This window comes from Odocoileus virginianus, chromosome 12 (genome assembly GCF_023699985.2).
Source record: "Odocoileus virginianus isolate 20LAN1187 ecotype Illinois chromosome 12, Ovbor_1.2, whole genome shotgun sequence".
Taxonomy (NCBI): Eukaryota; Metazoa; Chordata; class Mammalia; order Artiodactyla; family Cervidae; genus Odocoileus; species Odocoileus virginianus.
The window spans coordinates 22,520,597-22,533,824 of NC_069685.1; the positions used below are offsets into that span (position 1 = coordinate 22,520,597).

General features: G+C 36.1%; 1 pseudogene; it reads left to right on the forward strand.

The window, feature by feature from the left end:
* The first annotated feature begins 4,843 nt into the window (after positions 1–4,843).
* Positions 4,844–5,910, forward strand: LOC139037667 (craniofacial development protein 2 pseudogene; annotated as a pseudogene).
* Positions 5,911–13,228: the final 7,318 nt, after the last annotated feature.

The following is a 13,228-nucleotide window of genomic DNA, read 5'->3' on the forward strand; positions in this document are numbered from 1 at the left end:
TGATATATTGTATTTTATGCTATGAGAAGTATGTTCAAGCTATTATTTAAATCTAACTTTCACCTTTCTCTCCCTCCCCTGTTCCACCACCTTCTCTGTCACTTGAATTGGTGACTGGCTTGGCTTGCTGTCAGGAGAGAAAATCAAGCAGCAGTGTGAGGCTCTCCTGGAACTGTCAGAAAGAGACTTAGTGATGAGGATGTCAGAAACTTCTTTTTTTTCTCTTTCTTAGAATAAGGCAGTAAAGGACTTATCACCTAGAAGATATATAATACAATCATAAGGAGCTATATTACATGAAATATTCTCAAAATTTGTTTAGTAAGAAATGGTACAGCAGTACACTTCAGAGTTTTTGAAAAACACTATTTCGAAGGAAACAAAGTCTGGAAGAAATTATTTGAGAGGCCAATGTTTCATGAGTATTGCCTCCACCTTCCTTATGTCCTATAGTAATGACAAGAAATGTAAATGCAGTTTTATTGCTGAGTTGTGTCCAACTCTTTCACGATCCCATGGACTTACCAGGGATCCTTTGTCCCACCAGGCTCCTCTGCCATAGAATTTCCCAGGCAAGAATACTGGAGTTCTGGTTGCCATTTTCTTCTCCAGGGGACCTTCCCATCCCACTGCACCCATTACCTGAGTATATAAAGAAATGTGCTACATTTAAACCTCTATTTCTCTTCATCTGTTTTGATTTGTCCTCTCTAAGTTTCCTCTTTAATCTTTTATATTGCTCTTGGCAAACATTTTGATCATTAAAATACATGTTAGTTTCTTTTGTTATATAAGTTGAATTAAACTGTAATAGTTATAGGAAGCTTTCAAAATTCTCTCATAGGGTATTTATGTTGATCTTGAAAATGAAGATTGTCTCTTACTCTGCTATTGAAGATAAGGAATGAAATCATTCTGTATCAATTTTAAAAATAAATGTCAAAGTGGCAATCTGAAAAATAGAGTTGAAAACTGGATAAGTCATGAATAATTAAATAAATAGCAACAGGAATAGAATAAGATATTGATTAATGTTATTTCCACAGGTGTGTCACTTAGATGATTAGATGGAGTTGTCGCAGCTCAAGTAAAAATATGCCTAAAGCAACTGTTTTCTGTAAGTGATGTTTCAGTGTCAACTGGAGCTGAATGTCTGATGTTGTGACACTACTTCAGGCAATCTTTCATGAAAACTGTAATAACATGGCAGCCTTGTGCAATCTTGAGCCCCCTTAGGAAAAGCAGGTGTCAGGATGATATGCATACAAGAAGGAAGTCAGATTATTCTCATGTCCAAGCTCACCAATACTAGAAAAGGTTGTGCTAAAAATTCACCACAAAAATTGTAAAATCATTTAGGGTATCTTAGGAGAATGTAATTTGACAGTCACTTTTCTTAGTGAATGATCCCAAATCATGTCATGTGTAACTGTTATATTGTGAGAGTCAGACAATGTGTTAAGAACTATCTAATTCTGCAAGATAGCTATTAAATGACCTAAAGAAAAAGAAAATGTTCATCATCTCTGGCAGTACGCTTTGGGATAAAGTCATCTGTGCTTCACAGGACATATTAATGTCAGTGTCTAAAGATTGACCCTAGAAGAATTCACTCATTTAAATAAAAATAATTCAGCAAAAACTGTGCTCAGTAGTAGAGAATAAATAGCAAGTATGGACCAATATCCTAAGGAAAGGAAGCAAACACATAACAAATGTATATTTTTAAAGAACATAGCCAGGCATTTAAATTTGCTTAGCCAAGCCACTTGAGACTTAATTCTTTCTGTCATTTTATTTTTTTCATTTATTCTACATTCCCTTGGGCTTTTTTTCCTCCCATGTATTCTACAAAAATAAAATAACATAAATAAAAAGAAATAAGATATTTCTTTCCCCAGATGTAAAGGAAAATCTACATGTTCACAGTTACTGCTATTTTCTAGTCTTCTGCCTCTTCCTCTGTGTGATCAGAATGCATTCTTCTATTTCCCTCCATCACTTGCACTCCCATCTCTACTGATAACTACTTTCAGCTTGTGATATACAAAATGCTTCAGTGTTGCCCTAACAATGCAAGCTATTGGTGTAATATCCTCTCTCCATAATTCATTACACATGACTACAAAGAGCATTCAAGCTCTGAGGTTCTTGCTCATGATTGTCTGTATCTGTCATTCAGGAAATTGGTCTATGACATCACCACCGTCCTGATGATGACAGTAATAACCTATATGTGTTTGAGGATATCAAACTAAACCACCACTTCCTTAGCCCTGGAGTCTGCTTCTCCTTTGTGTTACAGCAGCCCAGCAGTATTTGTCTTAGTACCTGTTTCCTTTTACATAGTATCACCATGATTATAGGTAATATTTACTTTGTTGGTGTTAGTAATTAGAGTCAGCTGCTTTTGAAAGCTTTTTAAAGCAGCAGTGTCTGTGTGTATTTAAATAATATGTCATCCTTCCTAAAATTATTTAAGAATGCTCCTCAGTGAGAGAGCTTTCTGAATACAGTAGTAAGCTCAGAAACCTAGGTGGTATTTTGTACTATAGGATTTAGTGCTCTTAATGCCGGCAGGCAAAAATCTTCCCAAACTTCTCTTGAATGAAAGCACCTGAGAATTTGAAATTACTCAAGGAACACTTTCTGCATGCGAGTAGGGGATTTGGAGGTTTCTAAAAGCTAAGAAAGAACTAAAATATGTTCTGAAATTTTTATATCTTGTCTCTCAGATAAATTCTCTAATTTCTCAGTGATTTTTTTTAATTTTTTATTTTTTTCCATTTACTTTTATTAGTTGGAGGCTAATTACTTTACAATATTGTAGTGGTTTTGTCATAATTGACATGAATCAGCCATGGATTTACATGTATTCCCCATCCCGATCCCCCCTCCCACCTCTCTTTCTACCCGATCCCTCTGGGTCTTCCCAGTGCACCAGGCCTGAGCACTTGTCTCATGCATCCAACCTGGGCTGGTGATCTGTTTCACCCTAGATAATATACATGTTTTGATGCTGTTCTCTTGAAACATCCCACCCTCGCCTTCTCCCACAGAGTCCAAAAGTCTGTTCTGTATATCTGAGTCTCTTTTTCTGTTTTGCATATAGGGTTATCATTACCATCTTTCTAAATTCCATATATATGTGTTAGTATACTGTATTGGTCTTTATCTCTCAGTGATTTTTATTGCTTAGATCTGTTTTTACTTTTAGAGGTAAAATTGATGTATTGTATATATCTATATAAATTAACTCCATGATTAGAAATTTGTAAGGCTTACAATCTATATAGAATAGCTAATTGACCATATTCATTGAGTAATTGTCCTATGAATTTCCTAGTGGCAGTTCTTCACAAGATAACAAGAAATCAATGTTCACTTAATTTTTAATCTGTAAAATAGGCTATAGCCTAACAGCCAATAAAAAAAAAGAGAAAACAGACTGAAATGATGAATTTTTGCATTGCAACTAGGATACCTTGATATGTACATCCCTACAAACACACACATTTGGCTGAATAATGACCCCCAAAACTCTATGTCTTAATCTCCATAACCTGTGAATATATATTAGCTTACATGAAAAAAGGATGTTGCATATACAACTAAATTAAAGATTTTGATTATCCTGGATTATTTGTATGAGCATACTGTGATCACAAGTCTTTATGAAAGTAGGCATGAGTGTCAGTTAGAGAAGAAGGTATGATAATGGAAGCAGAGTTAGAGGCTGAATATACTATTCTGCTGGCTTCAAATATGGTAGAGAGAAGCACAAGCCAAGGAATTTAAGCATTCCCAGGAGCTAGAAATATGAGAAAATAGATTCTCTCCTAGGGCCTTCAGAGTGAATGGGTCCTTGCAGATTCACTGAGATTTCTGTCCTCAAGATAATAAATTTGTATTGTTTTAAGCCACCAAGTTTACAGTAATTTGTTAAAGAAACTATAACACACACACACACATATATATACACATCTGTGTGTCTGTACATGTGTGTATTTATCAGCAGATTAAGGGTTCAAAAACAAAGAAGACAAAATAGTCCTTGAGGGATTAGCATCCTGGTTTCTTGTCATTTGGGCTTTAAATTATCTGGGTGACCCAAGCAATCTCAAGCATTAGATTTGGTTTAAGGGTGTTAAGACTGGTAGCAACATAATGCACAAAAAGAATGTATTGAAATTTTGATAGAAGGAAGATATTACAAAAACAGGCATTTAATGAAGAGTGAAAAATATGGCTTAAAGCTCAACACTTAAAAAAAAAAAAAAAACTAAGATCATGGTATCACGTCCCATTATGGCAAATAGAAAGGAAACCTGGAATCAGTGACAGATTTTATATACTTAGGCTTTTGTGCGCACTGGGACCCAGGAGAAGGGAGCAGTGACCCCACAAAAGACTGACCCAGACATACCCATGAGTGTCCAGGAGTCTCCGGCAAAGGTCAGTGGTGTCAAAGGTCTCCGGGTCAGCGGTGGAGTCAGGGGCACTGAGTACAGCAGTGCATGCCTGGGACCTTTTGAAGGAGTTCTCCATTATCTTCATTACTCCACTTCACACTCCACCATAGTTTCACCTCAGGTCAAGCAACAGGGAGGGAACACAGCTCTGCCTATCAATAGAAACTGGATTAAAGATATGCTGAACATGCCCCGCCCTTGAGAACAAGACCCAGTTTCCCTCTCAGTCTGTCTCTCCCATCAGGAAGCTTCCTTAAGTCTCTTATCATTATCCATCAGAGGGCAGACAGAATGAAAACCACAATCACAGAAAATTAACCAAAATGATCACATGGACCACAGCCTTGTGTAGCTCAATGAAACTATGAGTCATGCCCTGGAGGGCCACACAAGACGGACCAGACACGGCAGAGAGTTCTGACAAAACGTGGTTCACTGGAGAAGGGAATGACAAACCATTTCAGTATTCTTGCCTTGAGAACCCCTTCAACAGTATGAAAAGGCAAAAAAGTAGGACACTGAAAGATGAACTCCCCAGGTCAACAGATGTCAAATATGCTACTGGGGGAGTGGAAAATAACTCCAGAAAGAATGAAGAGACGGAGCCAAAGCAAAAACAACACCCAGTTTTGGATGTGACTGGTGAAGGAAGTAAAGTCTGATACTGTAAAGAATGATATTACATAGGAACCTGGAATGTTAGGTCCATGAATCAAGGCACATTGGAAGTGGTCAGACAGGAGATGGCAAGAGTGAACATCGACATTTTAGGAATCAGTGTACTAAAATGGACTAGAATAAGTGAATTTAACTCAGATGACCATTATATCTACTACTGGGGAAAGAATCCCTTAGAAGAAATGGAGTAGCCATCATGGTCAACAAAAGGGTTCAGAATGCACTATTGGATGCAGTCTCAAAAAAACCCAGAATGGTCTCTATTCGTTTCAAAGGCAAGCCATTAAATATCACAGAAATCCAAGTCTATATACAGACCAGTAATGCTGAGGAAGCTGAAGTTGAATGTTTCTATGAAGACCTGCAAGGCCTTCTAGGACTAAAACCCAAAAAAGATGTGCCTTTCATTATAGGGGACTGGGATGTAAAAGTAGGAAGTCAAGAGCTACCTGGAGTAACAGGCAAATTTGGCCTTGGAGTACAGAATGAAGCAGGGCAAAGGCTAACAGAGTTTTGTCAAGAGAATGCATTGGTCATAGCAAACACCCTTTTCCAACAACACAAGAGGAGACTCTACACATGGACATCACCAGATGGCCAACACAAAAATCAGATTGATTATATTCTTTGCAGCCAAAGGTGGAGAAGCTCTATACAGTCAGCAAAAACAAGACCAGGAGCAGACTGTGGCTCAGATCATGAACTCCTTATTGCCAAATTCAGACTTAAACTGAAGAAAGTAGGGAAAACCACTAGTCCATTCAGGAATGACCTAAATCAAATCCCTTATGATTATACAGTGGAAGTGACAAATAGATTCAAGGGATTAGATCTGATAGAGTGCCTAAAGAACTATAGATGGAGGTTCATGACATTGTACAGTAGGCAGTGATCAAGACCATCACCAAGAAAAAGAAATACAAAAAGGCAAAATGGTTGTCTGAGGAGGCCTTAAAAATAGCTAAGAAAAGAAGACAAGCTAAAGACAAAGGAGAAAAAGAAATATATACCCATTTGAATGCAGAGTTCCAGAGAATAGCAAGGAGAGACAATAAAACCTTCCTCAGTGATCAATGTGAAGAAATAGAGGAAAACAATAGAATTGGAAAGACTAAAGTTCTCTTCAAGAAAATTAAAGATACCAAGGGAACATTTATTGCAAAGATGAACATGATAAAGGACAGAAATGGTATGGACCTTACAGAAGCAGAAGATATTAAGAAGAGGTGGCAAGAATACACAGAAGAACTATACAAAATAGATCTTCATGACCCAGATAACCATGGTAGTGTGATCCCTCATCCAGAGCCAGACATCCTGGAATGGGAAGTCAAGTGGACCTTAGGAAGCATTACTACAAGCAAAGCTAGTGGAGGTGATGGAATTCCAGTTGAACTATTTCAAATTCTACAGATGATGCTGTGAAAGTGCTGCACTAAGTATGCCAGCAAATCTGGAAAACTCAACAGTGTCCACAGGACTGGAAAAGGTCAGTTTTCATTCCGATCCCAAAGAAATCCAAAGAATGTTCAGACTGCCACACAATCGTACTCATCACACACACATTAGCAAAGAAATGCTCAAAAGTCTTCAAGCCAAACTTCAATAGTACATGAAACATGAACTTCCAGATGTTCAAGATGGGCTTAGAAAAGGCAGAGAAACCACAGATCAAATTGCCAACATCTGCTGGGTCATCAAAAAAGCAAGAGAATTGCAGAAAAAAGATCTTTCTACTTTATTGATTTCACCAAAGACTTTGACTGTGTGGATCACATCAAACTGTGGAAAATTCTGAAAGAGATGGTAATACCAGACCACCTGGCCTGCCTCCTGAGAAATCCATATGCAGGTCAAGAAGCAATGGTTAGATCTGGACATGGAACAACAGACTGGTTCCAAACTGGGAAACGAGTACATCAAGGCTGTATATTGTCACACTGCTTATTTAACTTATATGCAGAGTATATCATGCAAGATGTCAGGCTAGATGAAGCACAGTCTGAAATCAAGGTTGCCAGGAGAAATATCAATAACCTCAGATTTGCAGATGATACCACCCTTATGGCAGAAAGTGAAGAAGAACTAAAGAGCCTCTTGATGAAAATGAAAGAGGAGAGTGGAAATGTTGGCTTAAACCTCAACATTCAGAGAACTAAGATCTTGGCATCTGGTCCCATCACTTCATGGCAAATAGATGGGGAAACAATGGAAACACTGAGAGACTTTAATTTGGGGGCTCAAAAATCACTGCACATGATGACTGTAGCCATGAAATTAAAAGATGCTTATTCCTTAGAAGAAAAGCTAAGACCAACCTAGGCAGCATATTAAAAAGCAAAGACATTGCTTTACCAACAAAGGTCCATCTAGTCAAAGCTATAGTTTTTCTAGTACTCACATATAGATGACAGAGTTGTACTATAAAGAAAGCTGAGCACCAAAGAATTGATGCTTTTGAACTGTGGTGCTGGAGAAGACTCTTGAGAGTCCCTTTCACTGCAAGAGATCTAGCTAGTCAATCCTAAAGGATGCTTTCAAATTGTGGTGTTCAAGCAAACTCTTGAATGTCCCTTGGACAGCAAAGAGATCAAACCAGTCAATGCGAAAAGAAATCAACCCTGAATATTCATTGGAAGGATTGATGCTGAAGCTGAATCTCCCATACTTTGGCCACCTGATGCCAAGAGCTGACTTGGAAAAGACCCTGATGCTGTGAAAGATTGAAGAAAAAAGGAGAAGGGGATGACTGAGGATGAGATAGTTAGTTAGCATCACCTGATTCAGGAGACAGTGGGGGACAAAAGAGCCTGGGGTGCTGAAGTCCATAGGGTTACAAAAAGCTGGATAGGACTTAGTGAGTGAACAATGGCAATGATATATATATTTTTTTCTTCAAGTACAAAAATCAAACAGTTATAATCAGGAACTTAAGGAAATATTACTCATAAATAAGTGCCACCAGAGAATCAAGTGATGACAGAAATAAGCCTTTTCACTTTAAATATAATTTGACCTTGACATTTTGTATTATATATTCACAATAATTATTTAGTAAAAATTGAAATATCATTTCACCTTCCACACTAGTTTTTCCCCAAACTGTAAGTTTTCCATTCTTCAGATCTCTAATTAGATTACACTTGCACTCTATTTCTTCAATACATATTTTTTATTCTTTAGGTAATTCTAGATATCTGGTAATTTTTAGCATTTTTAATCAGACAATTCCTGAACTCAAGCATGAGCAAAAATGACTTTCAGATTTGCCCAAAATGAATGACACTTTTGGATCATTTAGAATTTTGTACACAAAATTCTCTTCTTCTAGACTTCGTAAAAAGTGGTCTATAGTGTTCTGTTATCAGTACTTGAGAAGAGGAATATGATATTTTGCGTTACCCTTTGTTAGGAATTTTGCTTTTCTGCCTGGCTTTATGATTTTTATAACTTTTTTGACATTAAAAACTTAAATATGGAAATATATATAGTGAAATAGAGCAAACAGGTTATGTTTCTATATGGAATACTTTTCCTTAGATATTAAACTGTCCCTCCATCACATTTTTCAGTCATAGCCCCAGTATTGCATTTGTAACGAGATCCTCCTCAACCATATTATTTAAAAGTAGAAACCAACCTTTCCCCTCTGACATTTTCTTTTTTTGCTGTTCTCCTTAGCATTTATTATCTTCTAATATGTAGCTTACCTAATATATTATGTTTGCCTTTACTAGAATTTGGGCTTCCCTGATAGCTCAGTTGGTAAAGAACCACCTGCAATGTAGGAGACCCTGGTTCAATTCCTGGGTCAGGAAGATCTGCTGGAGGAGGGATAGACTACCAACTCCATTATTCTTGGGCTTCCCTGGTAGCTCAGCTGGTAAAGAATCTGCCTGCAATGCCCAAGGCCTGGGTTGGGAAGATCTCCTGGAGAAGGGAAAGGCTACCCACTCCAGTATTCTGGCCTGGAGAATTCCATGGACTGTATAGTCCATGGGATTGCAAAGAGTCAGACACTATTGAGTGACTTTCACCTACTAGAATGTAAGCTCCATGAAGGTAGGAAATTTGATCTGTTTGTTCACTGAAATTTCCAACAAGTAGAATATTTGTAGAATAAATGAGTACTTGATGGATTATTTGTGACTCTAATTATATTTTTCTTCCATTGCTTGAATACTGTTGGTCTGAAGATTTAAGTGTTTCTTTATGCAATGGAAACATTCTTCTATTATTTTACTGTTGTATACATTTAGAGACTTCAGAGTAGCCTTTTCATCTATAATATACTTTTTTTCCATAGAGTTGGTATAATTTTTTTCTGTTTGATTGTAAGGAGTTCAGTATTAGGATTTGGAATGCAATGTAAGATTTTCAGATTTTCTTCCAGGACTCCACTTCAATCAAAGAGACCAAACTAGATTCAAATTTACCTGGGTTATACTTTGTTATTCCAGGTACCCAGTAACCTGCATAATGCATCAGAGCTGAAGTCAGTCAGTGCCTGATTTTTAACATCTTTGTTATTCGTTTACATGAATGCAACCAGTTAGGTGAAACAGTGATCCAATTCTTTGCCTGGCTCAGTTTTCCAAGTTCAAAATGAGCTATCTCAATGTTCCAGTTCTATTCTTGTATAACTGTCCAAGTGAACTATTAATATAAACTAGGAATAAACTTCCCATGGCTTCATCACTCTGTTTAGTTTTTGAAGTCTCATGAGGCTCTTAAACATCATATTCCAATCCATGTATGTTCTGATCCTACTGTGACCTGTTTACTTGGTTCTATAAAGGGCTCTTTCTCATATTTTGGATCAATCTTTGTCTCAAGTATGACTTTTGGGATTGAGTTTTCAGTATAGTTATTTAAATGGTAAATAACTCAAATTTTGTGGCATATGGTTTTTCACATTTCCTAATTAATATGGAAATTTTCCTTGCTTATTTTTCAAATTCTAGTCATAATTACAATAGATATCCTGTATCTGCATGTGCTCATGTCGGAGCTAATGAGAAGAAAATGGGACTTTCATTTCCTCAAGTGTGCCAAGTGTATGAAATTTTATATTTTGGCTTAAGTGTTTTAAAGACAGTACCAGCCTGAAAATTATATCAAACAATGTCTAGATAGAATAGCCTTGAGAATAGTAGGCCTTAATAATAGTTTTTGTGGAATTAACTCTATAATAGATCTTCAGACTTGTTTTTGTTGACTTTTAAAACACATCCTGTTTTCTTTCTCTCTTTTTTTTTTTTTCTTTTTCAGTCAGATATACTTAACTTCTTTCCCCATTTCATAAATATTTCAAATTTCTTCCCAAATTCTTGACCATGACAACCTAATAATTGCTATATTTACTTTCATTTGTAGACGTAAGATCTATGTATATAGGTTTTCTCAAGTTTGTAAAATATGATTTTTTAAATTCTAAATATGGCCAGTATTTCTTTTGATTCCTATTAATGACTGAATCATAACAGTTTTCACCAGAAATATTAAATGTTAAGTCAAATAGCTGATCATCAGTCCATATGCTATCCATGATTTGATCCAAGTATCTCTAAACTTCAGTTTTCTTATGTATAAAATGTTCAGATTCAACTAGATAATATCAAAGCTTCATTCAGACACTAAAAACTCTTATGATTTTCCTATCACTCACCAATTCCTTTCTTGTTGGATGGAATTAAGTTAAAAATAAAAGTCTTTTTACACTGTGACTCATGGGAATGTAAGTTTTTTAAAATTCATCTTGACAACATTAATTCAAATGAGAAGGAAAGAAAGGTTTCTTAGGTGACCATGGATATTTTTAATCAGACTTACAAAAGGGGAGATTCATAAACTTGGAGAAATAAAAAAAATGAATCTAAAGTTTTATATGAACTCTGGATAATGTAAAAAGAAGGAGACAGAATGGACTGGGGTTTGTAACAAATGCCAGCAAAAATAGTTGTTTTGTTCTGTTTATTTCTTTTTATTTGATAATTAGAGAAAGAACATTCGCTGTCTAGATATTGTTTTGTTAAGCGATGACTGACAAAGCAGACTTTTAGAATCTTTTCTCTCCATGATAAAAATGATCTTTAAGCTGGAAACTTAAGTCTTAAAGGAAATTAAGCATCACAATATTCAGCTACACACACATGGATACCCATAAACATGCACACAAAGCTGAAACAATCATTAAGAACAATTTGGAACTATAATACACTGGCTGCCACTATGCCCTAATAAACTTTTGGTCTTGCAGGTGAAATAAAAACAACAATAAACAAGGCAAAACAAAAAAACTACCAACTGCTAACTCAGCTAACTTAGCCCAAGCTCTGAAATCAGCCCATTTATCAGGTTTTTATTTGCCCTGTGGTACCAACTTGGTGGTTCAATACAAGGGCACCCTTATGGTTGGTTTCATTCTGATCTTGAAACTTGATTCTCAAAATCATATGTTGTGAATAGGCTGTTGTGCTATAACTTTTTGTCAAGTGAGTGAGCACCTACCTGATACGAACAAAAGCCAAGAAACAAAACATCATATTTTCTTTCCTTAAAAAAAAAAAAAAAAACTAAACTAAACTATCTCATCTCTAGAAACTTCTACTCTTTCTTCACTGGTAATTTGTAAGAAAGGAGTAGATAAAAAGGAATATCAAAATAATATTTGGAGTGGCATTTGGCATTTTTGAAGTATCTTTCTGGAGTTGGAAATTAGTATTGTATAATCAGTCTCACTGCAACTTTAAGCAGAGTGTTCTGTCAAGCTCAAAAACTGGGTTCATGATAGTAGTCACAAGTGTGTGTGTGTGTGTGTGTGTGTGTGTGTGTGTGTCTGTGTGTGTACTCAGTTGCTCAGTCGTGTCAACTCTTTGCAACCCCGTGGACTGTAGCCTGTAAGGCTGCTTTCTCCATGGAGTTTTGCAGGCAAGAATACCAGAGTGGATTGCCATTTGCTACTCCAGGGGATTTTCCTGACCTAGGAATTGAACCCACTTCTCCTGTGATTCCAGCATTGGCAGGCAGATTCTTTATCACTGTGCCACCTGTACCTCCTTTAATCCTTATTTATTAGGCTCTGTCCTCAATGATGAATTTAATTAAACATAGGTAAATTCCAGTTTAGATTTTTCTCTGTTTATGAAAAATATTCTCAATCATTAATAGTAAAACACAAGTTAATTCCTTTCCAGTCACTCTTAGTTGATATTATTAGTATCCATATACCTGTGGTCTCTTGGAAAAGTATATATGTTACTTTTTCTTTTTTCTTTCTTTTTCTTCTTTTTTGTATTTAGTGACATGTATTGGATGAGATCCAGCTAAATATTTTATTAAATGCACAAAAATATAAGGAAGACTTGCCTTCTGAATTTTTTTAATTTCCCAATTTCTCTTAATTTCCTTAATTCAGATGGAAATCTCATAAGACTAAAATCCACCTAAGGTATATTAACTTTTGCATTATATGCTAAATTAAAGAATATTGTACCCTAAGTAACATCTGCCAAATCTTTGAAATTTAGAAATTTAGTGGATAACTGTATTTTGAGACAGAAATTGTGAGCGAATTGTGATCATGTTCTCTTTAAACTGTCTTTATAGAGATGTTATAATGTGTTTAAAAAGCTCTTGAATCTGACTAGGTTGGACAAGCCTTTTGTTCTTAGAAAAGTTTTCTTTAAAGAACTTAAAAGCTGGAAAAAGTTGCAGTCAGGCCCTCTAAATTGAGGGGGTGGGACCTGCAGGATCTACAGTGTCTGCTGACTCTAAGGTCCTATACTCTTAACATAGCTGTGGCCAGAAGTGGACTTATAAAAGGAGTGGGCGGGGGGAAAGGATGATACAGGCACTTCTAATGAGGGAAGGGGAAGGCTTAGGAAAAATTTTAAAAGTCATAAAATGAATATTTTATCTTTTGTTTGGTATTAAGGCCCTAATGGCTTTTTGTCTGACTTCCTTTGTAATATTTAAGTTCATTGAGAGTGATGTCTCTAAATGTTAGTGTTTTCTTTACTTCACCACAGTCAAGGTATTTAATAAATGTCAAAATAGACTGAACTCTGTTTATAAAA